At 43.4% G+C, this 22,609-nt stretch overlaps 1 pseudogene; it reads left to right on the top strand.

Annotated features, from left to right (window-relative positions):
* The first annotated feature begins 2,284 nt into the window (after positions 1-2,284).
* Rps11-ps3 lies at positions 2,285-2,819 on the top strand (annotated as a pseudogene).
* The last annotated feature ends 19,790 nt before the right edge of the window (positions 2,820-22,609 follow it).

The raw sequence follows: 22,609 nt of genomic DNA on the forward strand, positions 1-22,609 counted from the left end.
ACAGAGAAACTCTGTCTCGAAAAAAAAAAAAAAAAAAAAACAAAAAATAAAGTGTTTTTTTTTTCCTCAGATAATATATCCTGATTAAAGTTTCCCTTCCCTCTGCCCCTCCCAGTTCTTCCCCACCTACCCTCCCATCCAGATACACTTCCTTTCTGTCTCTTGTTAGAGAACAGGCTTCTAAAGGAAAATAAATAAAATATAATAAAGATAAAACAAAAACTAACACACTGGAATTGGACAAAACAAACAAAGAGAAAGAAAAGAGCCCAAGAGAAGGCATAAGAATCAGAGACCCACTCACTTGCACAGGAATCCCACAAACACACTGAACTAGAAGCCCTAATGCAGAGGACCTGGTGCAGACCTGTGAGACCCTCTGTATGCTCCTCAGACTGTGAGTCATAAGAGCTTTAATCACAGTGATTTAGAGGGCCTTGTTCTCTTGGTGTCCTCCATCCTGTCTGGCTCTTACACTCTCTCTGCCTCCCCTTCCACATGTTTTCTGAGGCCTGAGGGGAGGGAGAAAGACATCCTGTTTAGGGCTCAGTGTTCCAAGGACTCACTCTCTGCATAATGTCTGATTGTGGCTTTCGGTATTTGGTTCTATCTATGGAGCGTCTCTGATGAGGGCTTGCTGAAGGGTCTGATCCCAGGTGACCCAAGCAGTGTCAGGTATGGCTTTCATCTCATGGAATGGGCCTTAAGTCAAATCAGATATTGGTTGGCTACTTCCACAAGCTTTGTGTCACTATTGTCCTAGCATATCTTGCAGGCAGGACAGATAGTGTAGACCAAAGGGCTTGTAGCCAGGTTGGGGATTACATTTCTATTGTGGTAGCATTTAGAGTACCTTCCGGTGCCAACTTCTAAGTGTGAAGGCTCTATGGAGGCACCAATTCAACTTCTCCATGATCAATGTATAGGTGTTGTCTTCAGCATTGGACTATAGTCTTGGGTTGTTTGAGAGTTCCCATGGGACTCCTTTGGCCAACAACTCAATTAGATGTAACCCGATCCCAGTTCTGAAAGGTTAGTTTGGTGACAGAGATGTTCAGTATGGACTCTGCCCCTCCCGTTATTTTGCAGTTCCATTTAGATCACTTTCACATATGTATAATATTTTAGGGAGCTTCTACTGTATTAGGTTTCCATACTACCTCACAAATGGTCCTTAGCTTTAGCTGTCTCTCCCCATATTTCCTCCCTCATCTCTTTCTCCCTCCCCTCTTGATCCTCCCATTCTAGACCCTATCCATCCATAACTATCTATTCTATTTCCCATTCCTAACAAGATCTATCTGTACCATCCGACCATAGTGCATTACTCTATACTTAACCTCTGAGGTTCCACAGGTTGTAACTCTATCATTACCGACATAATATCCACATATAATCATATACATACCACATTAGTCCTTCTGAGTTGAAATAGCCCTCCCACTCAGGATAATTTTTTTCTATTTCCATCCATTTTCCAGAGAGTTTTATGGTTTTACTCTTCTTAATGACTAATACTACCTTGTATGAATTTATCACATTTTCTTTTTTCACTCTTCTGTTGAGGGACATCTAAGTTGTTTCTAATTTCTGGCTATTGTGAATAGACCAGCAATGAATATGGCTGAGCAAGTGTCTCTGATGATAAAGCATCCTTTGGGTAGATGCCCAAGAGTGCTATAGTGAATCTTGAGGTAGATCAGTTCTCATCTCCTGAGGAACTGGCACACTGATTCCCACAATGGCTGTACGCGGTTTCACTCCTAGCAGGAATGCATGAATGTTCCTCTAATTCCACATCCTCCTCGCCAACATGAGCTGCCACTTGTCTTATTGATCTGAGCCATTCTGACAGGTATAAAATTAAACCTCACAGTAGCCTTGATTGGCATTTCTCTGATGAGAAGGATGTTTAACATTTAAGTGTTTCTCAGTCATTTCCGTTTCCTTTTTTGAGAACTCTTTTTAGCTCTGGAACCCGTTATTATTTTTTAGTTAATTAATTAATTAATTAATTAATTAATTAATTTGGTTTTTTGAGACAGGATTTCTCTGTATAGCCCTGGCTGTCCTGGAACTCACTTTGTAGATCAGGCTGGCCTCGAACTCAGAAATCTGCCTGCCTCTGCCTCCCGAGTGCTGGGATTAAAGGCATGCGCCACCCGGAACCCATTTTTAAATTGGATTATTTTTCTTGATATTTGGTTCTTTTGGTTCTTTATATCTTTTGAATGTTAGCCCTGTAGCAGATTTGTAGTTGGTAAAAATCTTTTTTTCCAGCCTCTCCTTTTCTCCGGCGGCTGGGAAGATGGCGGACATTCAGACGGAGCGTGCTTACCAAAAGCAGCCTACGAGCTTTCAAAACAAGAAGCGGGTTCTGCTGGGAGAACCCGACAAGGAAAAACTCCCTCGGTACTACAAGAACATTGGTCTAGGCTTCAAGACGCCCAAAGAGGCCACCAAGGGCACCTACCTAGACAAGAAATGCCCCTTCACTGGTAATGTCTCCATCCGAGGTCCGATCCTGTCTGGTGTCGTGATGAAGATGAAGATGCAGAGGACCATCGTCATCCGCCGGGACTATCTCCATTACATCTGAAAGTACAATCGCTTTGAGAAGTGTCACAAGAACATGTCTGTGCACCTGTTTCAGGGATCATTGTCACATTGTCACAGTTGGAGAGTGTAGGCCCCTGAGCAAGACTGTGCAATTCAATGTGCTCAAGGTCACCAAGGATGCTGGCACCAAGAAGCAGTTTCAGAAGTTCTAAGGGGACTCTGGCCAATGCCCTAGAACAAATAAAGTTATTTTCCAACGTTAAAAACAAAACAAAACTTTTTTCCATTCTGTAGATTTCCGTTTTGCCCAAGTGATGTTGTCCTTTGCCTCATAGAAGCTTTTCAGTTTCATGAGGTCCCATTTACTAATTGTTATCTTAGTGCTTGTGCTAACAATGTTCTGTTCAGAAAGTTGTCTCTTGTCCCAAGGAGTTCAAGGATATCTCTCCTTTCTCTTCTATCAGGGCCAGTGTAACTGTTTTTATATTGAGGACTTTGATCCATTTGGACTTAAATTTTGTGTAATATGGATCCATTTGAATTCTTCTACATGAAGCCATCTAGTCTGACTACTTCTATTTGTTGAAGATGTTTTTCCAATGTGTATTTCTGGCTTCTTTTGTAGAGGGCAAGAGGTCCTTGTGCACACAGATAAGCACTAGGAAAAAGTTAAACACAAAGACTTATCTCTTCTAAGGAAGGAGATGTTTACCTGTCTTCCACTAGGAACACTGAGAAAGGATGTAGTTTACAACCCCGTGATCTTTTGCTATCTGTAGAGCCAGGCTTCACCCAAATGCCCCAGAATATTATGTTTGCTTATCCCAGACTTCCCCGACCCCAAATCTTGAACATTTCTTCCCGGCCCATAAAACACATCCTTATGGGAAATGTCACTTACTTTACAACAGCCTAAGGAACTTCCTGTTATCTTAGGTCCAGGCCAATCCTGACTCCCACAGGCCTTGTGTTACCTCAGCCATCCTAGACCCTCATCTTGAGCATTGTTTCTGAGCCAACAGAACCCATCTTCAAGGAAGACGCCATGTGTTCTTTGTAAAGGGTTTTAATGTAAACATGTCTTAAGAGTTTTGGGGGTGTTGTTGTTTTGTTGTTGTTTGTTGTTGGTTTTGGGGTTTTGAGTTTTTTTTTTTTTTTTTTGTACACACAGGACTGAATTAATAGTCAACTTTAATACAACTGTAATGTCCTTAAATATGGCTAAAACAAACCACCTAGTGTCAGACTCCAGAACTTTGGGTCAGCGCTGGCTGACTAAGTCAAGCTGAACCAAGTTTCATTTCTGCCTCTCTGCAGATCCCTTCATTGATGACAGTGACGCTTCCAGGGATCCCTACATTTTCATCAAAAATCAAGCACCAATAGGTGTATAGATTTATGTCTGGGTCTTTAACTCAACTCTGTTGGTCGATGAGTCTGCTTTTGTGCCGGTGTGATGTGTTTTTATTATTATAACTCTATAGCTCCATTTGAAATTTAGGATACCTCCTGCAGTTTTTTGTTTGTTTTTCAGGATTGTTTTAGCAATTCTGGGGTTTTTCTACATTTCCATATAAAGCTAAGAATTGTCCTTTCAAGATCTATGAAGAATTGTGTTAGAATTTTGATGGAAATTGCATTGAATCTGTACATTGCTTTTGGTAGGATGGCCATTTTCGATATGTTAATCCTACCAATCCATGAGCAAGAGAGATACTTCCATCTTATAATATCTTATTTTCTTTCTTCAGGGATTTGAAGTTTTTATCATACAGGTCTTTTACTTCTTAGTTAGAGTTACCTCAAGATATTTCTTTTATTTGAAGTTATTATAAAAAGTATTGTTTCCATGATTTCTTTCTAGGTTCATTTGGCATTTATACATAAGGGAGCTACTGATTTTCATGAGTGAATCTTGTCTCCAGCTACTTTTCTGAAAATGTTTATCATTGTAGGAGTTTCCTGGTGGGATTTTAGGGTGTAGTATCATATCATCTGCAAACAAAGATACTCTGAATTCTTTCTTTCCATTCTCTCCCCCTGATCTCCTTCAGTTGTCCTACTGCTCAGGCTGGGACTTCAAATACTGTATTGAAGAAGTGTGGAGAGAGTGGACAGTCTTGTCTTGTTTCTGACTTTACTGGAATTGCTTTAAGTTTCGATCCACTTAATTTTATGTTGGCTATAGGCTTGCTGTAAACTGACTTTATCATGTTTATATATGTACCTCTTATCTCTAATCTCTCCAGGAATTTTATCATGAAGGGGTGTTAATTTTTGTTAAAGGCCTTTTCTGCATTTATTGAGGGGACAATGTCATTTTGTCCTTCGATTTGTTTATGTGGTGGATCACATCTATCGATTTACATATGTTGAATCATCATCACTGCATCTCTAAAATGAAGCCTACTTGATCATGACAGATCATTTTATTGATGTGTTCTTGAATTCAGTTTTCAGATAGTTTACTGAAAATTGTACATCTATGTAATTAATTCTCTTTCAGGTCTGTATGTGTTTTGGGTATCAAAGTGACCTTGTAAAATGAATTGGGCAATATTCCTCCTATTTCTATTTTGTGGAATAATTTAAGAAATATTGCATTAACTCTTCTTTGAAAATCTGGTAAAATTCTATGCTAAAACCTAGCCCTGAGTTGGGAGACTTTTAATGCCTGCTTTTATTTCACTAGAGGTTATAGTTTAAATTACTTATCAAATCTTGATTTAACTTTGGCAAGTGGTATGAATCGAGAAAATTATCCATTTCATTTATGTTTTCTAATTTGGTGGAGTACAGGTTTTTAAGTCCTGTCCTTATGACTCTCTATCCCTTTTTCATCACTAATTTTGTTAATTTGAATATTCTCTTTCTATCTTTTAGTTAACTTGGATAAGGGTGTGCCAATCTTGCTGATTTTCTCAAAGAACCAACTTTTTGTTTAATTGATTCTTTATATTGTTTTGTTTGTTTGTTTGTTTGTTTGAAAGTGTTTCAGCCCTGAGTCTGATTATTTCTTGCCACCTACTCCTTTTGTGTGTGATTTCTTCTCCATGTTTTAGAGATTTTGGGTATGTTGTTGTTCTGGCTAGTTTGTGTCAAACACTTTCAAACAAACAAACAAATAAATAAAACAATATAAAGAATCAATTAGGGCTGGTGAGATGGCTCAGTGGGTAAGAGCACCCGACTGCTCTTCCGAAGGTCCGGAGTTCAAATCCCAGCAACCACATGGTGGCTCACAACCATCTGTAACAAGATCTGACTCCCTCTTCTGGAGTGTCTGAAGACAGCTACAGTGTACTTACATATAATAAATAAATAAATCTTTAAAAAAAAAAAAAAAAAAGAATCAATTAAACAAAAAGTTGGTTCTTTGAGAAAATCAGCAAGATTGGCACACCCTCATCCAAGTTAACTAAAAGATAGAAAGAGAATATTCAAATTAACAAAATTACCTGACCACCATGGATTTAACTGGATATGAACATCAACAGAAACAAGAGAAAACTTCACACTCTTGGAAACTGAACAACTCACTGCTGAACGAAAAATGAGTCAAGGTAGAATCCAGGAAAGACATTAAAGACTTTCTAGAATTTAGTGAAAGTGAAAACACCACATACCCAAACTTATAGGACACAATGTAGATGGTTCTAAGAGGCAAGTTCAAGGCACTAAGTGACGGCATAAAATAATGGAAGTAATCTCATATTACTAATTTAACAACTGTCTTAGTCAGGGTTTCTATTCCTGGACAAAACATCATGACCAAGAAGCAAGTTGGGGAGGAAAGAGTTTATTCAGCTTACATTTCCGCATTGCTGTTCATCACTGAAGAAGTCAGGATTGGAATTCAAGCAGGTCAGGGAGCAGGAGCTGATGCATGGAGGGATGTTCTTTACTGGCTTGCTTCTCCTGGCTTGCTCAGCCTGCTCTCTTATAGAACCCAAGACTAGCAGCCCAGCAATGGTTCCACCCACAAGGGGCCTTTCCCCCTTGATCACTAATTGAGAAAATGCCTTACTGCTGGATCTCGTGGAGGCATTTCCCCAACTGAAGCTCCTTTCTCTGTGATAACTCCAGCTTATGTCAATTTTCTTGTATCTGTTGAGGCTTGATTTGTATCCAAGTATGTGGTCAGTTTTGGAAAATGTCCCATGGTGCTGAAAAGATGGTATATTCTTTTGTGTTTGGGTAAAATGTTCTGTAAATATCTATTAGGTCCACTTGATTCATAATGTCAGTTTAGCTGGAGTATTGGACTGTTTAGTTTTGTCTGAATGACTTGTCTATTAGTACAAGTGGGGTACTGAAGTCTCCACTATCAGTGTGTGAGAGTCAATATGTGATTTAAGCTATAATAGTATTTCTTTTATGAACTTGGATTGTGTTCAATGCATAGATGTTAAGTAAAAGCTTCAATATCCTCATGGAATATTTTTTTCCTTTGATGAGTATGTAGTATCCTTCCCTATCTTCTGATTATTGTTGGTTTGAAGTCATTTTGACATATAAAAAATGGCTATACTAGCTTGCTTCTTAAGTTTATTTGCTTGGAATATCTTTCTCCATTCTTTACCCTGAGGTGATGTCTATCCTTGATGTTAAGGTGTGTTTGTTTCTCGGATGTAGTAGAAGGGATGGACTCTGTTTTCAGTCTGTCAGTCTGTATCTTTTTATTGGGGATTAAGCTCATTGATTTTGAGAGATATATCAATGAGCAGTGTTTATTGATCCCTGTTATTTTGTTGTGATGGTGGTGACAGTGGCAGTCATGGTAGGGGTGGTATACTTGTGTATGTTTGTCTAGGACATTATGGCTTTTAGAGTCTCCACTGATAAATCATGTGTTATTCTAATGTGTCTTTTTTCCATACAACTTTTTTGTTTTGTTTTGTCTTGTTTTGTTTCTTTGGGTTTTTTATTTGTTTGTTTGGTTGGTTGGTTGGTTTTTGTTTTTGTTTTTGTTTTTCGAGACAGGGTTTCTCTGTATAGCCCTGGCTGTCCTGGAACTCACTTTGTAGACCAGGCTGGCCTCAAACTCAGAAATTCGCCTGCCTCTGCCTCCCAAGTGCTGGGATTAAAGGCGTGCGCCATCACGCCTTGCACAACTTTTAATAATCTTTCTTTGTTCTATATGTTTAGTGTTTTGATTATAATGTGCCAAGGGGCTTTCTTTTCTGTTCCAGTCTACCTGGTGTCTTTTATGCTTCTTATATCTTTATAGGCAACTCCTTTTTTAGGTTAGGAAATTTTTCTTCTATGACTTCCTTTGACCTATGTTTCTTCTTCTTCTTCTCACTCTATTCCATTATTCCTAAATTTGGTTTCTTCATAGTGTCTCAGATTTCCTGAATCCTTACCAGAAGGAGTTTTTTGGGGTTTTTGTTTTTGTTTTGTTGTTGTTGTTTTGGTTTGGTTTGGTTTAGATTTAACATTTTCTTTGACCAACTTATCCATTTATTTCATTTTGTCTTCAATGCCTGAGATTCCTTTCTTACATTCTATTGGTGATGCTTGTCTCTGAGGTTCCTGTTTGGCTTTCTAAATGTTTCACTTTCAGATTTCCTTCAGTTTGGGTTTTCTTTATTGATTCTATTTCCACTTTGATGGTTGAACTGGTTTGTTTTGTTTTGTTTTCATTTCCTTCCACTGTTTGTGTTTCATATACTTTCTTAGGGGATTTATTCAGTTCCTCTTTAAAGACCTCTATTGTGTCCATAAATGGTATTTGAAGGTCTTTTTCTTGTGCCTTAGCTGTGTTGCAATGCTTGGGGCCTATTGTGATAGAGTTGCTAAGTTCTAGTAGAAACATACTGTCCTGACTGCTACTGATTGTGTTTTTATGCTGGTGTCTAGGCAGCTGGATTTGGGATGATTGTAATTCTAGGTGCTGGTATCTGGTTTTGTCTTCATTGGGTGGGTGTTTTGTTCCTTAGTGTCTGTTGCCCTGATTCTTAGGAGCGTGCAGTAGCTGTGTGTTGATCTTCTGGAAGCTTGATAAGTGTGGCCACTGGGGATTCCAGATAAAATGTGTTTCTAGGTATTAGAACTGACAAGTAGGAGCAGGTCTGGGCTAACAGAAGGCTGAGGGGGTCCCCAAGAGGCAGCAAAATCAGGTTGTTCCACCAGGATCTGCTTAGTCTCCTGGGAATGGGCTCAGAGAGTAAGTAGAGGCTGAAGCAGAAGGTCAGTCCCAAGAAATGGCTGCTGGGGTTAGAGCTCTAGGACAAAGTGTTGGAAGGGAAGTTTGGAATCTCTGTGGTTCACTGGAGAAGAGAACAGAAGGGGAAAGAGGCTGAGGCAGGTAGTCTGGTGCAGAACTGAGATGAGGCTGGGGGATTGGATTTGGAGGAGCTGATGGAGAGGTGAAGATCTGCAGTTAGCCTACCTGCTTCCCCAGCTGGAGTCCACAACAGTGTTCTTCCTTCTAAATGGTGCGTCAGTGGCTACACTGAGTGTGGGCTGCCTCCTACGTACCCTCCCCGCCTACTCCCAGGCTTGTAGCTCCATGGCAGTCTCTAGAACGGAATGTGTATAGAAAAGAATTAGCCCCACCCAGAGAGAAAGCACTGACTCTGGACTCTGAACCTTTAGAGTACCCTGCCTGACAAGAGTGTCCCTTTGCCTGGAGGGGCTTAAACCACAATGGGCAGTCTAACAATGTGATTGATGGTGGTGGGTAGGGTGGGATGAAAGGTCAGTCTTGCAGGTAGCCCATTATACCCAACTGTCCAAGCCTTGATATATACACCAAACTGCATCTGAGCCTCCCAAACTAACAACACACACTGCATGTTCACAAATATCACCAAAGCAGGCTCTGCCCATGACTTCATTGAGACAGAACACTGGAGAACATCAGAAACATAGTTCTTAGAATAGTCTGTTCCATTCCATAACCACAGATATGACAGCATTCAGTAAATGCTTCAAGTTATTCTAGAGACTTGGGAATCCTGAGTGATCTAGGATCCTGCAACTTACAGTCAACTTGAGAAAGGAGGTAGTCTCAGCCTCCGCACTCAGTTGTTAGCCTTTTGGAGACTCTGTTGATGGCCTGGGGGCCTTTTTCGTTTTGTTTTGAAACAAGGTCTGGCTCTGTAACTCAGGTTGGTCTTGACCTTAAAATGACCATCCCGTATCAGGTTCCCAAGTGCTGGGATTACAAGTGTGCACCATGAACATAATGCTATCAAATAAAATATGTCGTACCCAGAGAAAACCAGTTATGGTGGCATGTAGATGTCAAAAGTGTGGCTTTGTTTGTGTTGTTTTATGTTTTGTTTTTAAAGACAAGGTCTCACCTGGCATCCCTGACTACTGTGGATTTACCACATGGCTCAGTCTAATCTCAAATTTACATGATGTTGGTGCCTCTGCCCTCTGAATGCTGCTAGGATTCTAAGCCTGAGGTGCTGTGCTAAGATGGTTTCACATTAATTAGCAACCTCCAGCAACATGTTTAATATTTAACACCATCTAGAGAAAGCAACAAGCATAGCCAATATTTCAAGATACACACAAAAGCTGTAAAGAGGTGCAGATGTGTGGGTATTACAGCCTTGGTTGTATCTGCCCCTGCTTGTAATAGATGATTGGAATTTTCCATTTGACAAGTTGGGCATGGAGCTACACACTTTTGATCCCCACAATTTGGAGAGAGAGGAGGGCAGATCTCTGTGAGTTGGAGGCCACCCTGGCCTACGTACCAAGTCCCAGGGCAGCTAGGCAGGGCTACATAGTGAGGCTCTCTTCCATAACTGTAAAAAAAAAAAAAAAAAAAAAAAAAAAAAAAAGATACATTTCAGTGGGGGTTAGGTATCCAACATTTTTGTTTGTTTGGGTTGTTTGTTTGTTTGTTTGTTTTTCAAGACAGGGTTTCTCTGTGTAGTCCCAATTGTCCTGGAACTCACTCTGTAGACCAAGCTGGCCTCAAACTCAGAAATCTGCCTGCCTCTGCCTCCTGAGTGCTGGGATTAAAGGCATGGTGTCCAGCTTGGTGTCTGACTTTTACAGATAAGGAAAATGTGGCTCAGGGAACCCAGGCAGCTTAACTAACTACAAAGCTAGGAATTCACGTCCACCGAGGTCTGGCTCAGGACAGAGCAATAATAAATCTGGCATTTTGGCGATCTACAAATCAAAATGGCCAAGAAAGTGCCCCAGGATGTCCTGGGCTCAGGCCTCATGTGTGTTCACATGCCCAAAGGTTTGGCCGCAGCACAGAGACAGAACACAGTACACGGTCCTGAACCGTGTGCATTAACATGTCAGTGACCACTGAGACTGCAGCCAAGCTCCTGCAACAATCACTGTCGGTTAGAGTCCAGGACCTTGGGGTTGTGGAAGATTAACTCACTCAAGGAAGAACTTCCTGGCTTCTCTGGAGACAATCTGGCTATGCACACAAAGAAAACTGCAGGGGCCTTGCCAAGATCCACATCACCCTCAATACCTGCTTTCTCAAAACCTAAAAAACCAGGAGGATGCATGAGCACCCACCCCCAACCTGAACACACACCAACTGTCTCATTGTGTTCCCTGCAACCTTTGGACATGAAATGTCTTTATCTGCAGGGCTGTGGTGGCTGAATGCCTGAGTCCTGGGAGACAGGTTGAATAGCTGAGTCCTGGATAACATGCTGAATACCTAGGTCCTCCTGGAAGACTTGCTTATTTCTTATGGCTTCGGGAACAAGTCACTTCAAACTCAGAGGCTGACAACAACTCACATTGATTTTCTTGAAACTCCGGGTATCGGAAGCCTCGAATGGGTTAGCAGCCTTCTGAAGACTAAAGGAGACAACCCCCTTCCTTGCCTCTTAGCTTCCTTGCCCAGGCCCCTGTGCATTCTCTTTCTTCAAAACCAGTGTCAGCTGACCTCCTCTCCCCCCTGATTTCTGCCCCTCCTCACAAGCTCTGCCCTCAGCTCCTGGCTCCTCACGGGGCTCACCTGAACTATGAGTACTGACTTCTATGTCAGGCTCCTAATCACATCTGCCAAGCCCCTTTACTGACTAAAAGAGCCCACAGGTTCCAGGCATTAGCACACAACCTTCTTTGGGAGACTTAGTCAGCAGTAGTCTGTCAGTGGAAGGATCCTTCCTTGTCACCAAAGAGCTGTGGGCTCTAGGCTGGCCATCCCCAGTGCCCAGATTCTGATCCAGGCACCATGAGGGAGACCCTCAGCTAACTTGCTACAATTCCTCGGCTCGGCTGAAACAGTAACCCACTAAAGTTCCTTTCCCTAGAGGCTCCTCTCACCCCTGGAAGGAGGGGGTGGGCACCAGGACAGGGGGACTTGCTTTGGCTCCCAGTCTGAGGTTACAATCCTAGGGAAAGCTCGAGGCAATGGCCACACTGTGTTCGCAGTCAGGAAGCAGAGAGGCTGCTGATCTGCAGCTCGGTTTTCCTTTTTCGCGCAGTCTAGGACCCAACCAATAGAGTTGCACCACTATTCTGTACAGTGGGTTTTACCTCCTCAACTAAACCAATCTAGAACATCTCCTCACAGGCATGGGCAGAGGTTTGTCTTCTCCTTGGTTCTAGATGCTGTCAGGCTGACAGTCAATATCCCCCAGAGCAGGTGGGTTCCGTAAGACCCCTGAGCCTGGCCTGAGCCCAAGGCGATGTAGCACCTTGACTCCAAGGAAACATTTCAGCCCTGGTCCCAACAAATTGTGAACATGTATGCTATTCCCCGAGAAACAGTTAAATGCTCAGATCCTAGAACTGGCCTGCACATGTTTTAAGGATAAAGAAATCCTTAGCTCTGAATGATCTTTAAGCCTCTCTTTAGATCTAGGCTGGAGGTGGGTGATATGCCAAGACCAGGAGTTGTGAGAGCAGTTTGAATACTTCCCAAGTTCTGCATGAATGGTCTTGCATCTTTCTAAAATGTGTGTACATGTGTGTGTGTGTATCACACACACATGATCATACACACACACACACACATACACATAGAAGCTATGAGAGGGTGGCAAGTGTGATTATCTATTGTACTAAGTTTGTCAGTAGCTTCAAGCACCTGGAAAGTCAACCTCTCCTCTCGATCAGTGATTCTCAACCTGTGAATCTTTAGAGGGTCAAGCAACCCTTTCACACGAGTCACCTGCAACCATTAGAAAACACCAATATTTACATTATGATGTATAATAGCAGCAAGATTACAGTCATGAAGGAGCAATGAAAATAATTTTCTGGTTGGGGGGTCACCACAACACGATGAATTTTATTAAAGGGTCACAATGTTAGGAAGGTTGAGAACCACTGTTCTAGACCAAGAGAAAAGTGATGAGGAAAACGCGTAACACAGGGCAGAATGCAAATAAGAACACTTCCCCTAGGGTAGGAAGATGGCTCAATGGAAAAACGCTTGCCACACAAGCACCAGACCTGCATTTGACCTCTAGAATCCGTATAAAAACCAGGTGTGTGGGCACACATATATTCCCAGTGCTGGGTGGTCCCCTGTAGCTGGCTGGCCAGCCAGCCAAGCCTAAAAACTGCCAAGTCCCACGTCCCAGTGATAGACACTTTCCAAAGACTCAGGTAAGTACTGAAGAGATGACTCAGAGTAGTAAGTACTTGCTATGAGAGCATGGGGGTTTGAGTAAGATCCCCAGCGCCCATGTGAAAGGCCAGGCATGGTAGCACTAGGGGCTGTGGAGACAGGCAGGTCCCTGGAACTTGCTTGCCAGCCAATCTAACTGAACCAGTGACTTTTCACATTCAGTGGAAGGCCCTCTCCCCCAAAAATAAAGTCAAAAGTAAGAAAAGAAGGCACTGAGGTTGACCCAGCCTGTACACACATTTGCACATGCACCCTCACACACAAAAGCATATAAACAACACACACACATACACACACACAAAAGTGGAAGGATACTGAGGGATGACAGCTGAGGTTGGCCTCTGGCCTCCTCGTGCATGCTCAATCACTCACATGCATGCACCCCTACACACACACACACACACACACACACACACACACACACACATACACTCTCCCTGTCTTAGTCAGGGTTTCTATTCCTGCACAAACATCATGACCAAGAAGCAAGTTGGGGAGGAAAGGGTTTATTCGGCTTACACTTCCATACTGCTGTTCATCACCAAAGGAAGTCAGGACTGGAACTCAAGCAGGCCAGGGAGCAGGAGCTGATGCAGAGGCCATGGAGGGATGTTCTTTACTGGCTTGCCTCCCCTGGCTTGCTCAGCCTGCTCTCTTATGGAACCCAAGACTACCAGCCCAGAGATGGTCCCACCCACAAAGGGCCTTTCCCCCTTGATCACTAATTGAGAAAATGCCTTAGAGTTGGATCTCATGGAGGCATTTCCTCAACTGAAGCTCCTTTCTCTGTGATAACCCCAGCTGTGTCAAGTTGACACAAAACTAGCCAGTACAATTGACCCCTTGTCAACTTGACACACAAACACATCACTAGTAAGCCTCAACCCTTAATTTCTTATTCACCCCCAAGATCTAAACAACTTTAAAAGTCCCACAGTCTTTACATATTAAAAGTCAATCCCTTTAAAATGTCCAATATCTTCTAAAATCCAAAGTCTTTTTACAATTAAAAATCTCTTAACTGTGGGCTCCACTAAAATAGTTTCTTCCTTCAAGAGGGAAAATATCAGAGCATAGTCACAATCAAAAGCAAAAGTCAATCTCTAACCATCCAATGTCTGGGATCCAACTCACAATCTTCTGGGCTCCTCCAAGGGCTTGGGTCACTTCTCCAGCCATGCCCTTTGTAGCACACACGTCATTCTCTAGGCTCCAGATGCCTGGACTCCACTGCTGCTGCTGCTCTTGGTGGTCATCTCATGGTACTGGCATCTCCAAAACACTGCATGACCCCTTCAGTCCTGGGCCATCAATTGCAACTGAGGCTGGACTTTCACCAATGGCCTTCCATGGCCTCTCACAGTGCCAAGCCTCAGCTGCTCTGCTCAACTCCTTCATGCCTTCAAAACCAGTACCACCTGCGTGACCCTTACACATTACCAAGTCCAGCCACAGCACAAGGTACAACTTTGGCTATATCTGGAACACAGCCACTGTGCTCTCAGAAAACACTTCCCAGAAGATTTCACCTCAATGATGCTGGTCTCTTCTTAATCACCGCTAATTTCTTAGCTCCAGCTAACCAGCATCAATAGTTCCAGTAATGCAGTTTTTGCTTTGGTAGTTCTGGTATCTTGTTAATCACAGCTGATTCTTCAGCCCCAGCTAACCAGAACTACAGAATCTTCACAATCAAAACAGCAATGGCCCTGAAAAGAGTCTTTAATTTTCCCTCTGAAATTTCACAAGCCAGGCCTCCATCTTCTGCACTGTTATCAACATTATCTTCCAAGCTCCTACACAACATCCCACAGAGCTCTTAACAATGAATGGATCTTCAAGACCAAAGTTCCAAAGTCCTTCCACAGTCCTCCCCAAAACATGGTCAGGTTGTCTCAGGAATACCCCACTATGCTGGTACCAATTTGTCTTAGTCAGGGTTTCTATTCCTGCACAAAGATCATGGCCAAGAAGCAAGTTGGGGAGGAAAGGGTTTATTCGGCTTACACTTCCATACTGCTGTTCATCACCAAAGGAAGTCAGGACTGGAACTCAAGCAGGCCAGGGAGCAGGAGCTGATGCAGAGGCCATGGAGGGATGTTCTTTACTGGCTTGCCTCCCCTGGCTTGCTCAGCCTGCTCTCTTATAGAACCCAAGACTACCAGCCCAGAGATGGTCCCACCTACAAGGGGCCTTTCCCCCTTGATCACTAATTGAGAAAATGCCTTAGAGTTGGATCTCATGGAGGCATTTCCTCAACTGAAGCTCCTTTCTCTGTGATAACCCCAGCTGTGTCAAGTTGACACAAAACTAGCCAGTACACTCCCCATCAATTATAAGCCTTTGAGTCCTTGCTCCAGCCCTTCAGGACACTCTCCTGGCCCTGGCCTTCTGAGCTGGTATCAGTGTTCTGCAGGGCAAGCCTCACCCTGAGACACACCTGCATTTACCCAGGGAGACGACGATGTCATTTGGCAGTCAGCTTGAAGAGAGCCAGCAGGACTTTGGGAGTTTGGCCTAAGTGCCTGTTCTTCATTCAGGCTGCTCCCTCTTCGGTTCTGTGAGACAGGGTCTCATGTAGCCCAGCCTGACCCCCAAGTCACTGTGTAGCATGGCCTAATTCCAATCCCATCTTAAACATTCCAATTACATCTTGTACAGCTCTAAGACGTAAGAAAACCTCCCTTTGCCTGGCTTTCTCGTGTAGCATTTCAGCTGGTGTTTTATACTGAGTTTTCAGAGAGTACACTGGAGAATAAAGGGGCACCGATCTCGGGTTACAGTAACTATGCCATTACTCCATCCAGATCTGGGCCATGGGACCTCTGCTCCCCTCCAGAATCCTGTTCATGTATCCAACTGCAAGTCACGTTACCAGAAAGCTACAATAGTGGCCACTTCTCTGCCCCTGAAGGGGACTTACAGATCTCCTAGAGGTCTTGGTACCACCAGAGGAGAGTCTAGTGCTCTGTTTATCTGCTACTGACCTCAGCTCTAGCAGGTGTCTCATTCCTTCACCCTGGAGACAGGGACCACAGCCAGGGTGCCACCTTCTTTGGCTTCAGCAGCTGTCAAGACACTGAAGGTATTAGGCGAATTCCTCGGGTTGGGAGGTCTCTTTTCTTGCCTGGAACACACATCAGATGCCCGTGTATACCCTGGATCTTTGAAGGTATAAACCAAAGCTGCTGCCCGCCCTCTCCTTTTATAGCACCGAGACTCCAGGGGCACGCTGGAGCCTCCTATCTCAGGGAAACCAGAAGCAAGGTTCCCTTGTTACAGGAGTGAACTGAGCTGGGAGGGATGAGGGCCCAAGGCCATCTTGCCTTCTTCTCTGACCTGGCTGTGACCCAGCTCTTGCCCCATACCACCTGGCCTGCCTAGAGAGCCAGGGGAAGGTGACAGACACTACAGTAGGCTTCTGAGACAGTTCAAATGCTGTCCCTCTGGCTTTTCCATGCTGAACAGGAGCCTGGAAACAGAACTGCATCCATAACAAACACCAGCAGGTTGTCCTTGAGCAGCCTGGCCTCATCCAGGCATTTCAAAACCTAAGGCCTTGCTTCGGGGAAGCTTCTGTACCTGTCTAGCAAACGCGGCATCTGTATGGTTCGTGGAGACTCGTGGAGTATTGGTTACTCTCCAATCAGAATCCCGAAGCAAATCAACTCAAGGGAGGCTTCTGGTGAGTCCGTCCTGGCACGGGAGGTACAGCAGCTGGGATGGAGTCATCCACGGTGACAGGAATGTACCGGCAAAGCTTGTTCTCGTCTTGGAGGATTGGGCAGCAGGAGTGGGAAACTACCCTCAAGACCTAAATGTAGTCTAACGATTTCATGAATCCCAAAACAATGCCACCAGCCCTGGACACCAAGAATAAACATCTGAGCCCGAGAGACTCTTCACACCCAGGCCAAGACAAATGGGATTTTCCCAAAACCTGGGAGCTGGTCAAGGCTAGAAAGGAGGGGAAGAAATTGACCTTTGATGAGCCAGAAGTGTCAGGGTTAGCAAATGCAAGCAGATTTCCAGCAGCCAATGCATTGATAGTAAGAATGGCCTGGGGCTGGGGAGATGGCTCACTTGGTAAAGTGCTTGCCACAGATATGAGCTCAGGCCCCATAGTAGAGCACCTGTCATCCCAGTACAGGGAGAGCAGAGACAGCACGATCCTTGAGGCTTGGTCATATGTCAGTCTAGCAGAGCTTCAAGGTCAGTAGAGACCTTGCCTTAAAAAACCAGGGTAGGGGGTGGGGTGGGGGGCATCAAATGAGGAAGACACCCAACTTTGACCTTTGACCCCTGGCCTCCTTAAGAGTAGCCTGGCTTGCTTAGTTTAGTTTTCACAGTTCAACACAGTTGAAAGGGAACAAGAATCTATAACTGCCTGTCTTCCAGGGAGGACCCATTCTTTTCCCTCTGTCTCATCGGGAATACAGCAGGGCAGGCAGGGGCAGACACTGAGGTTGTGGCTGTACTGTGTGGGGTCCCACATGGTTAATGCTGGAAAGCCGAGCCTGTGAAGAAGCTCAGTTCTTGTTGCAGAGCACAGCACGGGCTCAGGGAACAGCACTAGGGAAGCAGGTGAGACGCAGCCCAAACACCCAAGCATAGCTCGTGACTTGTACCAAGTGCTTGAGGGTAACATGAGGAGTGCCAACCTGCTATACCAATAACAACCTTGATAATCACCACCACAGTAGGCAGCCAGCAATAAGACACAGGTGCCCGGCATTGTGACAGCTCTTTATTTCTATTGCCTTTTAGAATCCCCACTGAACTCCTACTACCACAAAACAATTTTATTATTATTATCAATGGTCACCATTTGATAAGCATAAACTGTGCAACATGTCACACATGTTATTAACTATTAACACAAACAGCAATCAGGTTAAGTACCTTTATTCACAGTTTAGATAGTGAGAAAGGTTACAAAATATGTCTAAGATCACCCAGCTGTCAGAAACCAAAGCTAGCTCTGCCTTAATCTAGGACTTCTGACCTTTCTTCTGCTCCTTGTAGCCTCTGGGGACCCGAGACACTCAGAAGTCCCCTACCAAGGTGGTTTCTTGCTATCAAAAGGGAAGCAGAACGTAAGAGCACAAGTCCAGACAGCTCTCCCACACGAGCCCTTCACCCACAAAGGGAGCTGTGTCATAACAAACCTTACATCACCTGGGGCTAATCCAACCAGAAACAAAACTTTAAAATGAGGCTGTGCCCCAAACTGTCCTAGTTTATGCGTCCCCACAGGGAGTATCCTTGTCTTTCTCAGAGTTTGTGATCACTTCCTTCTTCAAGCGAGGCTCAGCGAGTGCCTGGTAGCAATCTGCACCCACTTTCCTTCTCACTGAGGCCACTTTCCAGCCCCATGACAGGCCAAGAAACCACCAACCCCCTGCAAATGACAAACCAAACGAATCGCTGCCCTCCAACCTATTGAGGGCTTAATTTCACTTAAAACTCTAATTGAAGGCTGAAAACTTAGCTCAGCTGGTAGATGGCTTGTCTAGTAGGTGTGAAGTTCTGGCCTTGCTCCCCAGAATTTAGTAAACAAAGCACTCAGGAGGCTGAAGCATGGGGATTGCTTATCAGTCTTTTGTTTTATAACCAGTAGAGTCCACAGAGGCCAGCCTGGGCAACATGGACTCTCAAAAACTGAATAAAAGAAGGGAGAGAGGGAAGAAACGAGGGGAAAGGGAAGGAGGAAGGGCCCACAATTCTCAGTTTAAAAACATTTCTTAAAGACATGAACTCTCTTGGGGGCTGGAGAGATGGCTCAGCGGTTAAGAGCACTGACTGCTCTTCCGAAGGTCCTGGGTTCCCAGCAACCACATGGTGGCTCACAACCATCTGTAATGGGGATCCGATGCCCTCTTCTGGAGTGTCTGAAGACAGCGACAGTGTACCAACATACATGAAACAAATAAATAAATCTTAAAAAAAAAAAAAAGACATAAGCTCTCTATGTAGACCCAGAGGACTGGGATTAAGTCACGCACAACCACACCCAGCTACAACTGTGTCTTATAAAACCAAGGACACATGATAAAGTATTCTCCATGAACTAACATTGAAGTGAAGGATTATTTAAATTTGTAAGAACACGGAAACCTGGAACAATAGGAATTTTAAATGGTGTGTCACCTCACAGCTAAAAATCCATCCTAATAATTATAAAAATGTAACCAAAATGCCATAAAACACATACAAACACGTTTCATATAACTTCTGGGTAGAGAACGATCACAAAAGCATAAAAGTTCCAGGATAACCATGAATTTCTATACTTCCTTCATGTATGAGAGCTAGTAGCCATCCGTATATGCTGTTGGCCTTTTTTTTTTTTAATTTCTCATTTGTATTTAACTCTGCTCATTACTTTTGATATGTAAAAGAAATTTTAGGTTATGTATTTGAATCGACAAGAGTCCTTCAAAGTTCCTTTCCACTGTCATGTCTTCTGTACTTTAACATTAAAATATTCACCTGCGTTTCTGTATTTGTTCATATTTGAATTTTTATAATTGTTCATTTGCTTTTTGGTTTTCTTTTCCCTTTTTTTCTTAATAAAGAGTAAGAGGATTCGGCTTTACAGTTAGCTTGTAATAGACAATTGAAGCTGAATGCAGGGAATCACAAATCTGCAGTCAGTTGGAGTATGTAGTGAGTTCAAAGCCAGCCTCAGTTACTTAGCAAGAAATGACACTCATGTCCAGCCGGGCGGTGGTGGCGCACGCCTTCAATCCCAGCACTCGGGAGGCAGAGACAGGCAGATTTCTGAGTTTGAGGCCAGCCTGGTCTACACAGTGAGTTCCAGGACAGCCAGGGCTATACAGAGAAACCCTGTCTCGAAAAAAAACCAAAAACCAAAACACAAACAAAAACAAACAAAAAAAAGAAAGGACGCTCATTAGGATGTACTCTGAATCGACAGTTTGTATAGCAAGTACTCTTACACTACAGTCTGGTCCACTGTATTAACTAGCACGTTTAGAGCACAAACACAGCAGAAGTGCTTCAGTGTGGCTACTAAACAGCATCCACTGAGAACTTCAGTTGTCGATACATTGTCTTACACTCTTCCGCGATGTGTTAAAGAAAGATACAGAACGTGTGTGCTGTTGTGCTCTCTCTTCCCTCACAGGACAGTTGGTGCTGTGGGAAAATGCTGATGTTGTGATGTATTTAGTCCCCTTTATCTCTAGCCTACCTTTCCAGGATTTCAGTTGCAACAAAAGAAGTTGAGTCCAATACAGAGAAAGGCCATCACTCACATAACTGTTATTATGTACAGTGTACTCTTATATACACACTGAGTGGGAAACACAAAAACGAAAACCACAAAGTGCTTCATAATCGTAACACTAGTGAGCTAAACGATGGAAACACTGGCAGGTTTTCTTTTTGTATATAATGTTATTTTTATAACAAAACATTTCAAATGCAGGCCATTAAAAGAGTCTTCTGGAGATGGTAGTGACAAATGGGAAGAGGAAATGAGATACAAGCTTCCTGTTCTTTGTCCTCTCGTACATCTCGCCAGTCATCAGCACTTCCCCCTCTCTGTCTATACTCCACCCTTGCTGCTAAAAATAAAAATATGCATGTTTACATAAAATATAATTACCTCCTTCACTGCCTCAAACTCAAGACTTCTTGGATCGTAAGCCAAGGCAAGCAGATCCAAACTGTTCTCAGGCTACACCGAAAAGGAAATCCCATGTGTGATGGGAGACGTGCTGAAGACTGGTGGATCTGGCTCTGAACACTGGGCTGTAGAAACTCAAGTCAGAGCAAGCCAGGGAATCCCAGACAAATGTCGAAATCTCTTCGAAACTACAAGATCCTTTTTTGTTTGTTTTTGGAGACAGGGTCTTGCTTTGTAACTCAGGCTAGACTAGAACTCGTTCTCCATCCTCAACCTCCCGTGCACTAGAATTACAGACGTGTCACCATAAGGGACTGAGGAAGTCTCACTTCTATAGGAAGACGCCACTGGGGACTGGGTGGGACTCAACGGTAGCCACAAGAGATGCAGCTGTGATGTTCCAGTTGCAGAGACACACAAAGGCCATCAGAGCAGGAAGATTCAGTCCATGGCTGACCTTTGCTGCCTTTCCTTGACTCTATAACACTATGTACTGTGAAATCACCACATCCCCACCCCGCCCCACCCAGGCCCCGGTCCTGGTCCTGCTTAACTCACGTACATCAGAGATGAGAGGGTCTCTGTAACCACCATGGCCAGCAGAAAACGATCTGTGGGAGACAATTTTCATTTTTGTGAAAATATTGCTGATGATAATTAGCTCGATCCTGCATGCACAATAAAACCACATGACTATATCAAAACTCTTTGTAAAGTACATATGACAACTTCTATAAAGATGGGTTCTATAGATTGACTACATGTGACAGCCTCCGTAAAGATAGTTTCTATAGATTGACAAGCTCACAATAAGGGTCTGGGGGACGATCCAGTATTGTCTTGGCCACCAGTGCAGAAGACCATTAGAAACCGGTGAACTACTCTGCTCCTAGCCTTCTGGACAGTTAACAAGTGTCCTTTGAAGGAACAATGCTGTGTGTTTAACATTCCTGGTTTCTCTATATTTCTCTGTGAGCACAGGATCCTTACGCCTCCCACAATAGCTTTCCAGGAACAGGAGGCTAATGATTGCAATCCCAGCACTTGGGAGACAGAGGCAGGAGAATTACTGTGATTTCAAGGTCAACCTAGACTACATAGTGAGTTCCAAACCAATCTGAGCTACAGAGTGAAACAGAAACTTTAAATTATTATGTTCCTTTTAAAAGATTACAAACAATAAGAATCAAGATCAGTTCTTTTTATTTAGTTCCTAATTATTGTTTTATTATTTTATGTGTATTTTATGTGTATAAGTGTTTTCCACTCAGCCCTGTCTAGACATGCATGACTGATGTTCACTGAGGTCAGAAGGCATCAGCTCTCCTGGAACTGGAGTTACAGATAGTTGTGAGCCATCATGTGGGTACTAGGAATCAAACCAGGTCTTCTGGGAGAGCAGCCAGAGCTCTCAACTGCTGCGGCATCTCTCCAGCCCAAGACTACGATTTTAAAGCAAGTTTATGTTGATAGTAAATTTGGAAGAAAAAAAAAAGCTACTGGAATTTCCCAAATGTCCCTTGTTTCCACCCATGTGTGGCCTCCCATATCAGCATCCTCATCAGACTAATATATTTATTACTGATAAACTCATACTCACACAGCACTGTCACTCGCTATACTTCATGCACATTAGACTTTGTTCATAGTGTTCTGTATTCTGCACATCTGGAAAAATGTACAATGGCACATGGCATCATCACAGTCTCACACAGAGTCCTCTACTCTCTTAGTTCACTCACCCACATGCTAATTGTTACTGGAAACACCCTTATGGGCACACCCAGAAGAAGGTTGTATCATCTTTCAATGGG

The sequence above is a fragment of the Mus musculus genome, chromosome 4 (assembly GCF_000001635.26).
Source record: "Mus musculus strain C57BL/6J chromosome 4, GRCm38.p6 C57BL/6J".
Taxonomy (NCBI): domain Eukaryota; kingdom Metazoa; phylum Chordata; class Mammalia; order Rodentia; family Muridae; genus Mus; species Mus musculus.